General features: G+C 36.1%; 1 long non-coding RNA gene across 2 annotated transcripts in view; it reads right to left on the bottom strand.

Annotated features, from left to right (window-relative positions):
• Positions 1-2,222: 2,222 nt before the first annotated feature.
• Positions 2,223-14,995, bottom strand: part of LOC138022830 (uncharacterized) — a 23,840-nt gene continuing 11,067 nt past the window's right edge. The window contains exons 3-7 of one of the 2 annotated variants that reach the window (XR_011126649.1): positions 13,027-13,163; positions 7,920-8,015; positions 6,951-7,012; positions 4,416-4,452; positions 2,223-2,415 (exon numbers count right to left, since the gene is read on the bottom strand). This is a non-coding gene — a long non-coding RNA (uncharacterized lncRNA). The remainder of the gene's footprint in view (positions 2,416-4,415; positions 4,453-6,950; positions 7,013-7,919; positions 8,016-13,026; positions 13,164-14,995) is intronic. The other variant, XR_011126650.1, reaches the window with a different exon arrangement.

Here is a 14,995-nt window from a genome sequence, read left to right as displayed (position 1 = left end):
GTCAAAACAACTAACTTAGTGTCTTTCTTGAATTCCAAGATATTCGATTTATTTCTGATAATCAATGATAAATTACAATTCATATAATTAATTGTTTTTATTCTTGTAAGGGAAATACTTTCTACGAAAAAAGACAAAAGGTCAAGTTAAAAAAAGGACCATTGTTCCAAAAGATTACGCATACATGTTTACCAGTAGCAAATACGAGTCAGCGGTGAATCGAGAGAACATAAATAAGTTTTTTAAAACAGTTTATAAGTAGATGTAAACGTGAATGAAATATTCTTGTTTGCAATTGCGTGTTGTAATACAGAATAATATTAGGAAGCATTGATATCAGACAATAAAATTAAAGAGTACTTTTTTTCCTCGTAGAAACCAGATGAAAGTCAAAGAGCAAGGTAAGATCAAAGGAACCTAAATAGAAAAGTGTTTTTTTCTAAATGACTAGAATTTTTGGGTTGAGAAAAAGGGTTTGCCAGGCCCTACTCAATTCAAAACGATACACTTACTTCACTGTTTTTAAAGTGCACCTAATTCCAAAATATTTATTTTGCTAAAATGAATCTTTGCAACTGCTCGAAACGCATTGCGGCCATTTTTTCATTTTTCTAACAAATCCTGGCATTTTATAGGCTTCGAAAATCCAAGCATCTTTTTGTTCACGACCGAGTCAGAAGGGGAGTGGGTCTATTCCTGATTTGACGTCACAATCTACTTTGCATGCATTTTTACAAAGAGTTAATGCAATGTAAATCAGGAATAGACCCACTCCCCTTCAGACTCGGTCGTGAACAAAAGATGCTTGGATTTTCGCAACTTTCGAAGCCTATAAAATGCCAGGATTTGTTAGAAAAATGAAAAAATGGCCGCAATGCGTTTCGAGCAGTTGCAAAGATTCATTTTAGCGAAAAAAATATTTTGGGGTTAGGTGCACTTTAAATAGATGTGATTCAAACACATACCTTGGCATACTGGCAAAACGAACAGACACATTTCATATGCATTGTTTGGCTACTTGATCGACAGAGGGACATAAGTGTATTCATGTAGCAAACTAAGGGGCTTTGTAGATAACACAACAGCAAACATAATATATTTGTATGAAAGGGCAGGTTTGCTGTAGCAGAGGGTACGCTAGTTGAGTTACAGTACCTAATGCATATACTGAATCAGTGACGATGAAGATACTGCCAACTGAAGAACTGATTCAATGGCTTATTAATCAGTATAAGGCACAATGTTGAGAGTTTAATTCAAGTGTCAAGAAAGTACGCCGACAAAGCTGCTTTATCAGATAGGAAATGTCTGGCCTGTACGTCTCCAGTAGAGGATAAAGAGAACAGTCAACAAATAAATTAACCATTACCCTTTTTTGTTTTGCAGATCATTTCTCTGAATGAAGAGGGCAGAGTGACATTTGCACAAGTAGATGCAAGACCTGTCACAGTAGGATGTCGCCTCAATTTTTGTCATCACTGATCTCCTCCCAATACTTGAGACGGGCTATAAACGAAAGGAAGTTTTGATTATTTGGCTGATTTAGCAACAGAACGGGAACGTCAATGGCAATGGCGACGGCGTGCGCAGAAAAAACACCAATGAGAATTCAGAATAGAGTGGACTCCACCCTTTTCTTCTCTATTCTAAATTCTCATTGGTAGTTTTGCTGTGCATGACGTCACCACTCTGTTGCTAAATCAGCCTATTGTGCTTCTCTGGACAATTTAAGCAACTTTGTAATAAACACCTGTAAAATTCAAGTAGAAAGTAATAGACTATATTTTTCAGGTGTCCATTACATATAATTGCTTGAATTTTTCAGAGGAATGCAAGTATCACTTCAATTTTCGTTTGCCCTTGAAAATTACTTGTCTCTCTCCTTCTGAATGCAATAACTGTATTTCACGAAAGAAAGAGCTAATACTAGCACATCTCTGTCAGAAGAACATGAAAAAGAATTTAAAGTTCTTCAAGAGACGTGCTAATATTATAACTTCCTTTCGTGAAATACATTTATTGTATTAAGAAGGACAGAGACAAGTAATTTTCAAAAGCAGACGAAAATTAAAGTGATACTTGTTGCAGTGCTAGTATTATTAAAACTTCCTTTCGTCTAATCATATCCATTTTCAAAGGCAAGTAATAGTAAACACATCTGTTTAATTTCAAATATTAAAGAAATTGTACAAAATGAATATACTTTCACACTGTAAATAAGATTCTTGTACAAAAATAAAGCAAATTAATAAAAAGACTGAGTACATCATTCCTCAACCCTTATTATTGACACTTAATATATTTCCAAAAAAAGACTTAGTAAATTTTTACTTCTTTTCTTTCAGTAAAATTCTCATGATTACACTTTTTTTGATAAATTAATTAGAAAAGCAAATCTTTGCAACTTCAAGCTACCTGAAAAGAAAAATATCATAATTAGATAATCATGCCACAACAAGTACTAAATACATGATATATAGTATAGATTTACAAAACACACATTCAATTTTGGTGATTAAAGAATACACAACTTTATATGAAGCCTTCACGCCCCACGACAAATTGCAAGCAGTGTGTCATATATAGAGTGATGATTTTACATAACCAGGAACAAGTAATGGAGTCCTTATTTCAGAAATTTGCACTGCAGCATATCGAGCCTGAAAACATTTCAGCGTTGTCTGATGAGGAGCTTTCTTGTCTTCGTGGCCTTTCTGCCAACGCTAAAAAGATCATCCTTCAATGACTGCAAATGTTCTTAGCAAACGCATGGCTCTTACGAAACCGTCTTCGACAGTAACTTTCATCTGTGTAGCCAATGGATATCAAAGCAGGACTCGGCATGAAGAAGATAACGTGTGGCGACAAAGGCATCAGGAGAATTCGAGATTATGTTTCGGGTTGCAAGGAATGAAAACCTTTGGACTGCGCAAGATCTCAAGGCAAATGTTGGATCACAATCCAAACTGTACTTGTGACCAATACACAAGAACCTTTGCACAGTTAGCATCCTTCCACAAAACAAATCGCATTATCTGTAATAAACAGATACTGATGAAAGACGTAAGACACCATGTTTTCTTTAACTTACGGAAGGATGCTAACTGTGCAAAGGTTCTTCTGTATTGGTCACAAGTACAGTTTGGATTGAGATCTTTCGCAGTTCAAAGGTTTTCATTCCTTGCAACCCGAAACACACTACATAATCTCGAATCCTCCTGATGCCTTTGTCGCCACACGTTATCTTCTAAGTCAAGTTTGATTTTCTTCATGCCGAGTCCAGCATGGAACAGGACTTGTTTGTCTGTAGACGAGGGAATTCTGCTCTGATATCCATCGGCTACACAGATGAAACTTACCGTCCAAGACCGTTTTGTAGCTGCGTTCGCTAAGAACATTTGCAGCCATCGCAGGATGATCTTTTTCAGCGTTGGCAGAAAGGCCACGAAGACGCTCCACATCAGACAATGCTGCAAATTTCTGAAATAAGGACTTCATCACTGCTTGCAATTTGTCGTGGGATGTGAAGACTGGGTACTAAGGCTTGGCGCCGGAAGTGATGGTAAGTAAACACGAAGCACATGACCCTATGAAAAAACCGCAACAAAGAAATGAAATTATGACGAAACAGGATCACATAAGAAAGTTATGGCTTTCCATATCTTTAGCTTGTACATTTTGTTTTCCCATTTCAGACCACATGATCTTCTCATAAGTTATGCATGCATAGGATGACATTTAAAAGAAAGTTTTCCCTACAGTAACATCACGTGGTCTGAAATGGGAAAAGAAAATGTACAAGCTAAAGAGGTCTATTAGCATGCCACCGAACAAGTTGCAATTGAAAGAACACAGTAAATTTTGCCTTTAGTTGCTTATATTTGTAAACCAAACATAACAAGAAACTCTCTTCAGTGCATTTAAAGCTACCTTGATTAGTTTAGAGTAACATTCAACTAATCAAGGTAGCTTTAAATGCACTGAAGAGAGTTTCTTGTTATGTTTGGTTTACAAATATAAGCAACTAAAGGCAAAATTTACTGTGTTCTTTCAATTGCAACTTGTTCGGTGGCATGCTAATAGACCTCTTTAGCTTGTACATTTTCTTTTCCCATTTCAGACCACGTGATGTTACTGTAGGGAAAACTTTCTTTCAAATGTGGTCTGAAATGGGAAAACAAAACGTACAAGCTAAAGAGGTCTAGTCTTTAAAACATGACCAAAATTTCTTGAATGCAGTCCATAATTATAGTGCAACAACAATGGCTGTAAACAGATTATTCTTTTGTCTTTGTGTTAATTAGCCTCTTTCACACACATAAAATTAAAAGAATTTGAGCTATAACACAAAGGCAAAAGAATAATTTGTTGACAGCCATTTTTGCATTCATTAAAATGTAATTCTTCAAAACTACCTGCAAATGCTTTCATCACAACCAGACTCACAGTTATCTGAAAGAAAATGACTATATTGAGACGCCAATCATAACTGAAAAAGTTGGTTTAGACATTGAATTATCTGCTCTCTGCAAGTTCCTATTTCATTTTTTTTACAAAAACTATTCAAATTCAGGAAGGAGTGTAATTAACCTGAACCCATACACGCCAAAAACAACAAGTTCAATTAATAAGGAAAGACAGTAACACTGCACAAAAAAATGGATTTTCACTAAATTTGCACAGCGCAAATATAATGCAAATATGTAGCATGCTACAGGTTTAGAGTAAACATATGTTTGCATTATATTTGCGCTGTGCAGTGTAATATTCAGAACAAACTAATTTCCTTCCAAGTTAGAAAAGATGAATTTGAAATTTAATATTAAATAAGACCAGAAACGTCTAATGTATGGTGGCCCAGTATTATCATAGTAAAATATGTAAGTTTTTGACGAGAAAAGAATAAAAAATGGAAAGAAAGGAAAAATATAAGCCATCCAGATAGAAAAAAGGGAGAAAAATAGTATTTTAATAAACAATGATATAAAGTAAAAAAATATTTGTTGACAAATTAAAAAGAAAAAAAAGTAAAGAAAAATAATTTAAGCACTAAAAATATTAAAAAAATACATATACTTGAAAAAAAAAAAGGAAGAAAGAAAAAACTTTTTAAGTCAACATTGAAAATCAACGTTGGAAATCGACATAAGAAAAAAAAAACACGTTGTTTCCACGTGGCCTGTCGTTATCATAGACCAGGATGCTTTGCACGCATATTCAATAAAGTTCAACCATCAGAGAGGTGATTAGAAGCTCCAGCCTGATACATCAGGGTTGTTTGGACGGTACTTGATATCTGCAGTATGTGATAACCAAAGTGTACATATTGTGAGCACGAGAGAGGAAAACAAAAGGGGAACAATGCATTGTTCATAAGCCAGTGCAGTGGTCCATCATTCTCGTAGCCCGTGAAGACTTTAATCTGCGGACTTCAGCGGAGGTTGAGACCCGGGTGACCCATATCAAAGAGAAATCGCCCGCGAATTCCATTCGCCAAACAGTACTGTACGGGTCCGCAAATGAAAAAAAATTGAGGAATGGTCTGGACAGAGAATTAATGTGAAGATCGAGCGCTTATTTTTTTTATTAAAAATCACTTTAAATGGCTCACACAGGTTTCTGTCTCATTCAAGTTTTCCAGAAAGACTGAATTTTGTTTTCTGACCACGATGTTATAAATTTGCCAGATTTAATTATTGGATACAATCATCAAAAACTAACTTGGACGCAGTTCTAAATTGATTGTGACGAGGCGCCCGTTTCTCGAACTCTGCGTGTGTTTGCCAGAGTTGTTCGAATATACCGACTGTTTGTAATCGTTTTGTGGTTTTGCAGTTACTGGTCATGCGTGACTGACACCCAAATACATTTGCATGCTCAATACGAAATGTCCCTGAATCAAGGCCGCTGGCAGACCCAATTTTTCTAGGAAGATCGAAAGAGACCCTACTCGCAGGGTTCGAGAAACGGGCCCCTGGTCAGAATCAGTTTAGAACTGCGTCCAAGTTAGTTTTTGATGATTGTGTCCAATAATTAAATCTGGCAAATTTATAACATCGTGGTAAGAAAACAAAATTCAGTCTTTCTGGAAAACTAAAATGAGACAGAAACCTGTGTGAGACATTTAAAGCGATTTTTAATTTTAAAAAAAAAAGCGCTCTTCACATTAATTCTCTTTCCAGACCATTCCACCCTCCATGCCATTCATCAGTCTTTTTTTCGGGATCACTTGCGGACCCGTACAGTACATGTTTAGCGAATGGAATTCTCGGGCGATTTCTCTTCGATATGGGTCACCCGGGTCTCAACCTCCGCTGAAGTCCGCAGATTAAAGTCTTCACAGGCTACGAGAATGATGGACCACTGCACTGGCTTATGAACAATGCATTGTTCCCCTTTTGTTTTCCTCTCTCGTGCTCACAATATGTACACTTTGGTTATCACATACTGCAGATATCAACCCTGATGTATCAGGCTGGAGCTTCTAATCACCTCTCTGATGGTTGAACTTTATTGAATATGCGTGCAAAGCATCCTGGTCTATGATAACGACAGGCCACGTGAAAACAACGTGTTTTTTTTTCTTATGTCGATTTTCGATGTTGACTTTAAAAGTTTTTTCTTTCTTTCTTTTTTTTTTCAATTATATGTATTTTTTTAATATTTTTAGTGCTTAAATTATTTTTCTTTACTTTTTTTTCTTTTTAATTTGTCAACAAATATTTTTTTACTTTATATCATTAATGTTTATTAAAATACTATTTTTCTCCCTTTTTTCTATCTGGATGGCTTATATTTTTCGTTTCTTTCCATTTTTTATTCTTTTCTCCTCAAAAACTTACATATTTTACTATGATAATACTGGGCCACCATACTAATGGCCCCTTATGTGCTGAGAAACAAGCTTCTGATAAGACAGCACAGAATAGTCTTCAAGGTACATTACTGACCTTTTATCATGATCCCAATGGCTTTGTCTTGTGACCTCTCTTCATGAAAACAGTGCTTCAAACTAAAATTAATGAAACAAAGAAATCAGAACAATAATAATTATTGTGGACATGTTGCAACTACTGTATGATCAACCTAGAGTAAGTAGTTCTTTGTGTTGAAAGAGGCATCATTGAATTTTGTGAAATGCGATGGATGTTGTAATGATGTCACCTATATGTACATCACAGAACTCCACAGGATTGTCGAAAATGAAGGAAAAGTGTTATCTTCTCTTTTAATCACCAAGCCACGCACCTTAAATTACCTTACTAAATCTGGAATGACTACTTTCAAAAACAGCCTTTCTGTGATTGTTATGGACAAAAGAAACCACAATGCCACTGACGATGTAGAAGCAGCAGTGATCAAGAAAGAGGAGCCAGCAGATCTGCTAAGCAAATTTCCATTTGGATGATACTTGCAACATCATTATTTACACTATTAAGTTTGTCATTTGCAAATAAAGAAAAAAAAGACTAGATTAGCAACAGGACCACCTCGTACTGAAACTAATTTGTGATGAGCCTACACACCAATACAATACATGTATCGTTAGATCGTTTTCACTGTCACGCAACAAAAAAAAATTCCAAACCATTCAATAAAATAAGCCAAAAACTTGGAATACATGTTGTAGGAGACATGTATAAATCACCTCACCAATTCTCAGGTCTGTACAGTACAGAGTTATTAATTATTGAGACATAGAACTTTGTATGTAGCCGCCATGTTGGTGCACCACCAACTGACAGCAAGAAATCCACACAAACATGTAGGCATAGACATTTTTTCTAACCAAATAACTTTATCACGTTGTCGCCCAAGCTCTGTGTTGTGGTTTGAATTTAGAGACCTTGTATGGCAAGTTTTAGTCAATACAAATCCGAAGGCTTAATAAAAGAAATAAGCAATAAAGTTGCACTCACTTGCCTGTTGTCTCTTTGTGGTTGTTCTTTCAAATTGATAATTTGAAGCCATTCAGTCCTGTATTTCGCAAGATATCCTCAACCGAATACAGGTCTCTAAAAGAGAGATAAGGTAGGAAACAGTCATCAGTCTATCAGCAAAACACAGAAATGTAGCCAAAATCCTTCAATCCGCCTTAAACTAGGCCAGGAACATGTCCAAAGATTCTATTAAACATCTAGTAAAGAAAATAGTCTTGCTATCTACTCGAAGGAAAATTTACCACAAAATAAAATATGCCAGGACTACTTTTGTTTCTTGATTTTGAAAAAGCTTTTGACATAGAATGGACTTTCATTAAAAAAAACTCTTAACTAATTTGGTTTTGGCACTAGTTTAATACAATGGTTCACAATTTTTTACTGCTGTCCAGAGAGCTACATCTTAAATAATGGATGGACAAGTGATTTTTTGGAAATCCAAAGGTGTTAGCCAGGGTTGTCCCCGGTTGAAATGTTAGCCAAGGAATATCGGCAGAAATAAAAAAATTAGTGGTTTTCTGATAAATAATGAAAAAAATAAAGTTAAGACAATATGCTGATGACACAACGTTAACACTAGATGGATCAAGGGATTCTCAAAAGGATTGCCTTTCAACTCTGGCCAAAATACAAAGCGAAAACTCTAGGAATCTGGCTTTCAGTTCACCAGGAGGAAACCACTGATTTAAATTACGACGAAAAACTTGTAAAGGTCAGGAATATATTAAGCAGCTGGAACTACCCGCAGACTGACACTAATGGGTAAAATAGCAGTACTTAAAAGCCTTGTTTATGTCTTATCACCACTACATTTAAATGTAAAGGCTATTAAAGAAGTAAACAAACTTTTTTTCGCCTTTATCTGGATTTGTAAAAACAATAAAACGCTACCAAAGGTAGAAGGCTTTTTCAGATATCTTAAGTCGACCTACACCATGTATCTATTTGAACAGAAGGCTGCAGGCACCTTACAAACGAAGTGGGAATTACTGAAAACTTTAAAATTATTTAGAAAACCGCTTCTTTTTACTTTGATAAGTCCCTAAACCAACAAATCCTTCACCGCCTTTTCACAACAGCCTTGCAACCGACAGCCCTTGCACTTTAATGCTTTGATTTCCCTTTCAGTATGGGAAGCATGTCAATCCTGTAAGTAAGTTATTTGTTCTGTGTGTGTGTGAAAAAAAGTTTAAGTAATAAATAAAGAAATAAATAAATTATAAAAATAAAAAAGAAAAAAGAACACCTGAGGGAGGTTTAACACCGTGGCTGCAAAGCATACAAATTACATGTTGTGCCTGCCTTTGAACTTTTTGAGAAGCACCCTGTAGTTTATGACAACTTCATGAGGGGCAACTCTACCATCCATGGCACCAAAGGAACATTCAACAGTACTTGAACTGATATAGCACTAGAGCAGACTTAAAACAAAGAGGGCAAAACCTCACTATTGAAGAGAATCACAAAGAGCTCAGCTGCCTGCAAAAAGAAGATTAACTTATCAACCTAAAATATATTTCTAATCTTTCATAATGAGCAAAACAAAAACATGGCCCTAGAGCGAAAAGAGTTAAACTTTGAAAAATATCTTAATTCACTTGGAGTTTTGATCAACTCTTTGTGTTGAAAGCATCATGTGGATCATGAAAGTCGGTAGAGCAGTTGGAATAATTGCTAAATTATTCCTTGAGAAAAGAAGACAAAATTGAGAGATCCATTGCTGCGTTAGAAAAACAGCTAATTTAAACAAAAATTTAAAACAAAAACTTTGGTTAGACCTTGAGACAAAAAAACGTGATTTGGAGGCGATAATTGAACACCGAACAAAAGGAGCTATTATAAGATCCAAATTGCTCTGTGAAGGGGCCTTGAACTGGAAAGAATGCTTCGATGCTCTTAAAAGTATGAAAGGCGACAAATCTCCTGAAACTGATGGTTTACCTTGTGAATTTTATAAAGTCTTCTGGAATGATCTGGTAGAAATATTGTTAAACTCTTTAAATTACTCCTATGACATAAGAAAGCTCTCAATATCTCAAAGGCGGGGAATTATTAAGCTAATACCGAAAAAGGATGCAGAGCTTAATCTAATAAAGAACTGGCAGCCCTTAGCACTGTTAAATTGCGATTATAAAATTGCCACCAAAGCTATAGCAAGTCGCATCAAAGTTGTTATTCCAACACTTATCTCAGATGATCAGACTGGTGTTATTAAAGGGAGATTTATTGGAGAAAATATTCGTTTAATAGACAGCTTTATCAAATATACTGCAGAGAGAGATATGCCGGGTCTACTTCTCTTCCTCAATATTGAGAAGGCCTTTGATACACTTGAATGGTCTTTTATACAAAAAACTCTCCTTCATTTTGGAGTAAGACAAGGTTGCCCATTGTCACCATATTTATTTATTCTTTCTGTAGAAATACTGGCTGATGCTATTCGCCAAAATAAAGAAATTTGTGGCATAAACGTAAACGGTAAGGAAATTAAATTGAGCCAATACGCAGACAACACAACTCTTATGTTAGACTGTTCCGAAAAATCATTCCTAGAAGCCTTGAGGATGATAGACTCAGTCTGCAAGGGAAAATTACGGTCCTAAAAGGCCTTGTCGCATCACAACTAACGTATATTTTTTCACCTTTACACGCAAATAATAAGGTATACAAGAAACTAGAGACGAAAAAGGGTGAACGACCTACTTCAAGTCAAGTGGTTAGAGGATGTTAACATTACAATCAACTGGGAAACTACATACCAATTGTCTTTCCAATGTACAAAGAGCACAACACTTACAGTTCAGTTTTAAATTTTTACACCGAAGACTATCAACCAATAGCTTTTTGAACAAAATTGGACTTGTTAACAGCGAAAAATGTACCGAACAGGAACTTTCTTTGCTTCTTGCACAAAAGGTAGTCTAAAAGTAGATTGCTGCACAAAACTGCATTGACATAGGCTTAATATGGGAGTTGTTCACTCCTAGTCATGGGCTACTGCTTAAATTGTTCACATAAGTGTGACAATCACTTCTCTCTTTCGTCTAAAGATTTTTCTGCTTGTAACTTTACAAAAGAAGGGGTAGTCCACGAGTGTTGCAGTATGGGCAGCCAGGACTCTGAAATGTCTTCATTTTGAACACGACATTATTTGTATATAAAATATTGTGTATAATTTTATATTCAAACATGGACAGTTTGACTTCCTTCATAGCCGAAAATGGCAAAGTATATATTCTCTGCCGTTCATGAATATCAAAGCCATATTTCACAAGCTTTGTGCTCGACTCCGGATCGATATTCTAAATGCTGACGTACCTGAAATTGTCCAAAAAATTAAATACTTTTCCTCTTAGATCTTTACAGATAAACTATTTAACTCTGTAATAGCTGTATTATCATAGATAGTAATAGAAATAATAGTATAGGTTTATTATAGTTGTTTAACTACCTAGTATAGCATACAACATTGATACGCCATAAAGTAAACTAGGAGTTTCAGTGAGAAAGTGAGTGCTGGCGTGGAAACTGGGAGCAGTGACTGGTTTTCTTTTTTTTAAACAGCTGCAAAGTTTTGAAGAAAGAGGATACCGGAAATGTGCGTGAAAGTATTTAAAAAGCGAAGAAAGGTATGCATATCTTTAGCATGTGTCGCAGGCGTTACTATTTTATAAGCAAATGGATAATTTCAAAACAATAGCATGTCACTTCATTCGTTGAATTTAAACTCCTGTTCTCAAATTTCTGGCCGCTTTTCAGCAAAAGAGTATCCTTTTGAGAAATGCTGAGCGTAGTTGAGCAAATGTCAATTTAAATTTATTGTCGTGCTTGACAGTCTCTTATTTTTCAATGACACAGTTGAGCGCACGATTGCGTAACACGCCCCGTTTTCACCATTAATTGACCGACTGCGCATGCTTCCAATCTTACATTCAAATTTTGATTTTGTTGGCTAATGTCAAGAATAGTATGCTGCCTCGCTAAGGATCGCCAGCAATAACTACCTAAACAAATAAATAAATCGACTACTTGGAATTTTTTCTTATCCAAAGCATACCGGCCTAGATTAATTAGCCTTTGCTACCTGCTGGTTAAAAACATGGCATGGCTGTGGCATTTTGAGTCCATCTCATCACCAAAGGGAATCTGCCAGACAAGTTCTTGACAACCAGAAGAGAGTAGAGCATATCAAGAGTGTGAATGAGAAGATGGTCAACCATTTACATCCAATGATCTCAACGATCTCATTAATATAGCATATGGGAAAAAAGGAGCTTCCTCTAAACCTTGGACTGCAAGGTACGAGGAAAGCAGAAGAGGAAGACAGCGCCAAATTTGACAACCTTTTCCTCTAGGAAGAAATGAGCGCCATCCAAAGTCCAGGATCTTGTCAAAATCTACCAACTGAAGATGAAAGTGACATTTCTAGAGCCTCATGTTTCTTTCAGTCCCGTTATCACCAAACATGAATGGACAAAGTACTCCTCTAGTTGACCCCCCAAGCTTAAAAGGGATACAGAATGAGCAGGGAATCAAGTCGGAGTACTTGACGGCTCTAAAGGACTGTGCCAAGTGAAGTGAAGTCTTTATTTATCGAGGGTAGCTCAAAATAGCATCTAAATGCCCTCGTTACAAGATCAAAATAGTTAAAAATCAGAGCTTATGATAAAATTATCAAAGTCTACATGTAATAAAAACTATGAAACAATTATTAGAATGCAGCACAGTGACCCACAATACTTATATAGAGAAATGATTTAAAAATTGCTGGTCTTTAAAAATCCTATCCCAAAGGGAATTTTTGAAAGTCTTGAGAGTCTCTGCTTTCCTCAAGCAGTCACAGTAAATGTTCTACCACCTTCTGTATTTCGATTAATTGTGCATACAGTACGTTCTGCTCATCTTGATATAAGTTTGGGTTTCCTATGGGGTTCCTGCATATTCATAAACCATGCAAAAATACCTTTGAAATACCACAAAATCTTCTCAAATTCTTTTCGTTGTCACTTCATGATAACAAGACTTAGTTAATCCTTGATGGTATGACATTTATTCTGAGTGAAATCAACAGAGAACATGGTGTTACCTTGTGTTCTTGCCACTAACAGTTCTGTCTCAAACATAGGAGAACTTTCATGTGTTGAACACAAAGAGGCAGATACCAGAATATCTGCACACCTGCATTACAGCGTACAACAAGATCTTGGCAGCACAAGGGAGGTTCTGCAAGAAACAAATAAGGATGTCATACTTAATACTTTGGGTTCAAACAAAGCCTGATGGATATCTCCCTGTCCACACCCTTGTAGCAGTTCTCAGTAGGAATTATGGGAAAGAACCCCAAGATCTCACGAGGACATTTCTAAATCATCAAGAGATTGTTGCCTAAATTGCAAAATGGAAGACTTCAAAATTTGAGAAACTTTAATATGCTCTTACTAAGGTTCAAGTGAAGGTATGTTCCTCACTATTATGAATGCAATTTTAGCAATTGCACAGAGAAGCCTGAGAATTTCAGGACTTCAACAGAGCTTGAACCTGTGACCTTGCAATGCTGGTACAAGGTCACTGAATTTACTCCAAGCATCTCCACACAATTGCTAAAATTGTATTCATAACTACGGGATCACAGCTTCACTTGATTTCATATCCGCACTTTGATATAATGATGATTCATTTTGTAAATGGTTTGAACCCAGGAGTCATACATGTATCATAATAATTAAGTAAAGTACTATGATCGTCCGGGTAGGTGTAGTCCTAAGAAGGACTGTTTGAGATTGAGATAACATTGACTGACGTTTCGACAACCTGATCAGAAGTCATCTTCAGAGTCAAGTGATTTGTGTAACATTAGTAGATACTATGAAAACTCTGGTCGTAGATGTCATCTGTCAACTTATTCATGATATTATTGGTTGACTGTCAGTTGAGCCTAGACTGATTGAACACAGATGAGCAACGAGGAACAGTGCCATCAACAATACCTAACATTGCTGAACACCATCTATAGAAAAACTACAGAATTGACTGGAACTCTACTGAATGTGTTACCTACAGCACTAACTACTACAGACAGATCATACTCAATCCGGAAAGCTGGTTTACTAACTTAAAACAGACACCAATAAACCGACGCCTGCAACTTACCGCATCCTACACTGTACAAACAACCCATCAACGACATCAATGACATCAACAACAGACAAACAACACACAGATTTGCTTTATCACCGTATTGCCTGACCTATTTTAAGATACATACATGTACAGACCTTAGACAGATTGAAATGCACTAATCACAGTTTAGTCATCACAGCCAATTACATCTAAGCTCAACTGACAGTCGACCAATAACATCAGGAATATAAGCTGACCATTGATATCTACATGTACAACCAGAGTTCTTATAGTATCAACTGACGTTACACAAATCACTTGACTCTAAAGATGACTACCCCTCAGGTTGTCGAAATGTCAGTCAATGTCATCTCAAACAGTCCTTCTCAGGACTACACTCACCCTGACGATCAAACATTACTTAATTATGTTGATTCATTTCATACCGGCATGTCATTTCATTTACTAAGGTTCAACACCATGTCCTGTCTTTCCTGACACAGTTGCAACACAATAATAATTATTAACATTGGTGAGCTTAACTTTTTGATAGGCCATTCCAAAATTGCGCAGGGAACTGGAACGAGTTTCAAATTTGAACCAATCGATAACCTGACACCATCACATGAAAGAAAACATTGAGATCAATTGGCCATCTGCCCAAGTTTGATACTTTTACGCTTTTTACCCACTTGACCACAAAAGCAGCACATGTATGCAAATTCTCTATGATAATTTATAATAATATTAATGGGGTTTTTCAGTGAGTGTTTATTCCCCATTGATGAGTAAATTCATGTTAGTCATGTATATCTTACAAAGCAAAATGTATTTGAAATAAGAAAAAGCTCTGAAACTGAACTAATCATTATCGTTAATAAAACCGCCTGATACACACTGTACCACTTAAATACTGTACAGGGAAAAAGGAGGTG

The sequence above is a fragment of the Montipora capricornis genome, chromosome 11 (assembly GCF_036669925.1).
Source record: "Montipora capricornis isolate CH-2021 chromosome 11, ASM3666992v2, whole genome shotgun sequence".
Taxonomy (NCBI): domain Eukaryota; kingdom Metazoa; phylum Cnidaria; class Anthozoa; order Scleractinia; family Acroporidae; genus Montipora; species Montipora capricornis.
Note: the sequence above shows the minus strand (reverse complement) of the source record. Positions and strands in the feature narration are given on the sequence as shown.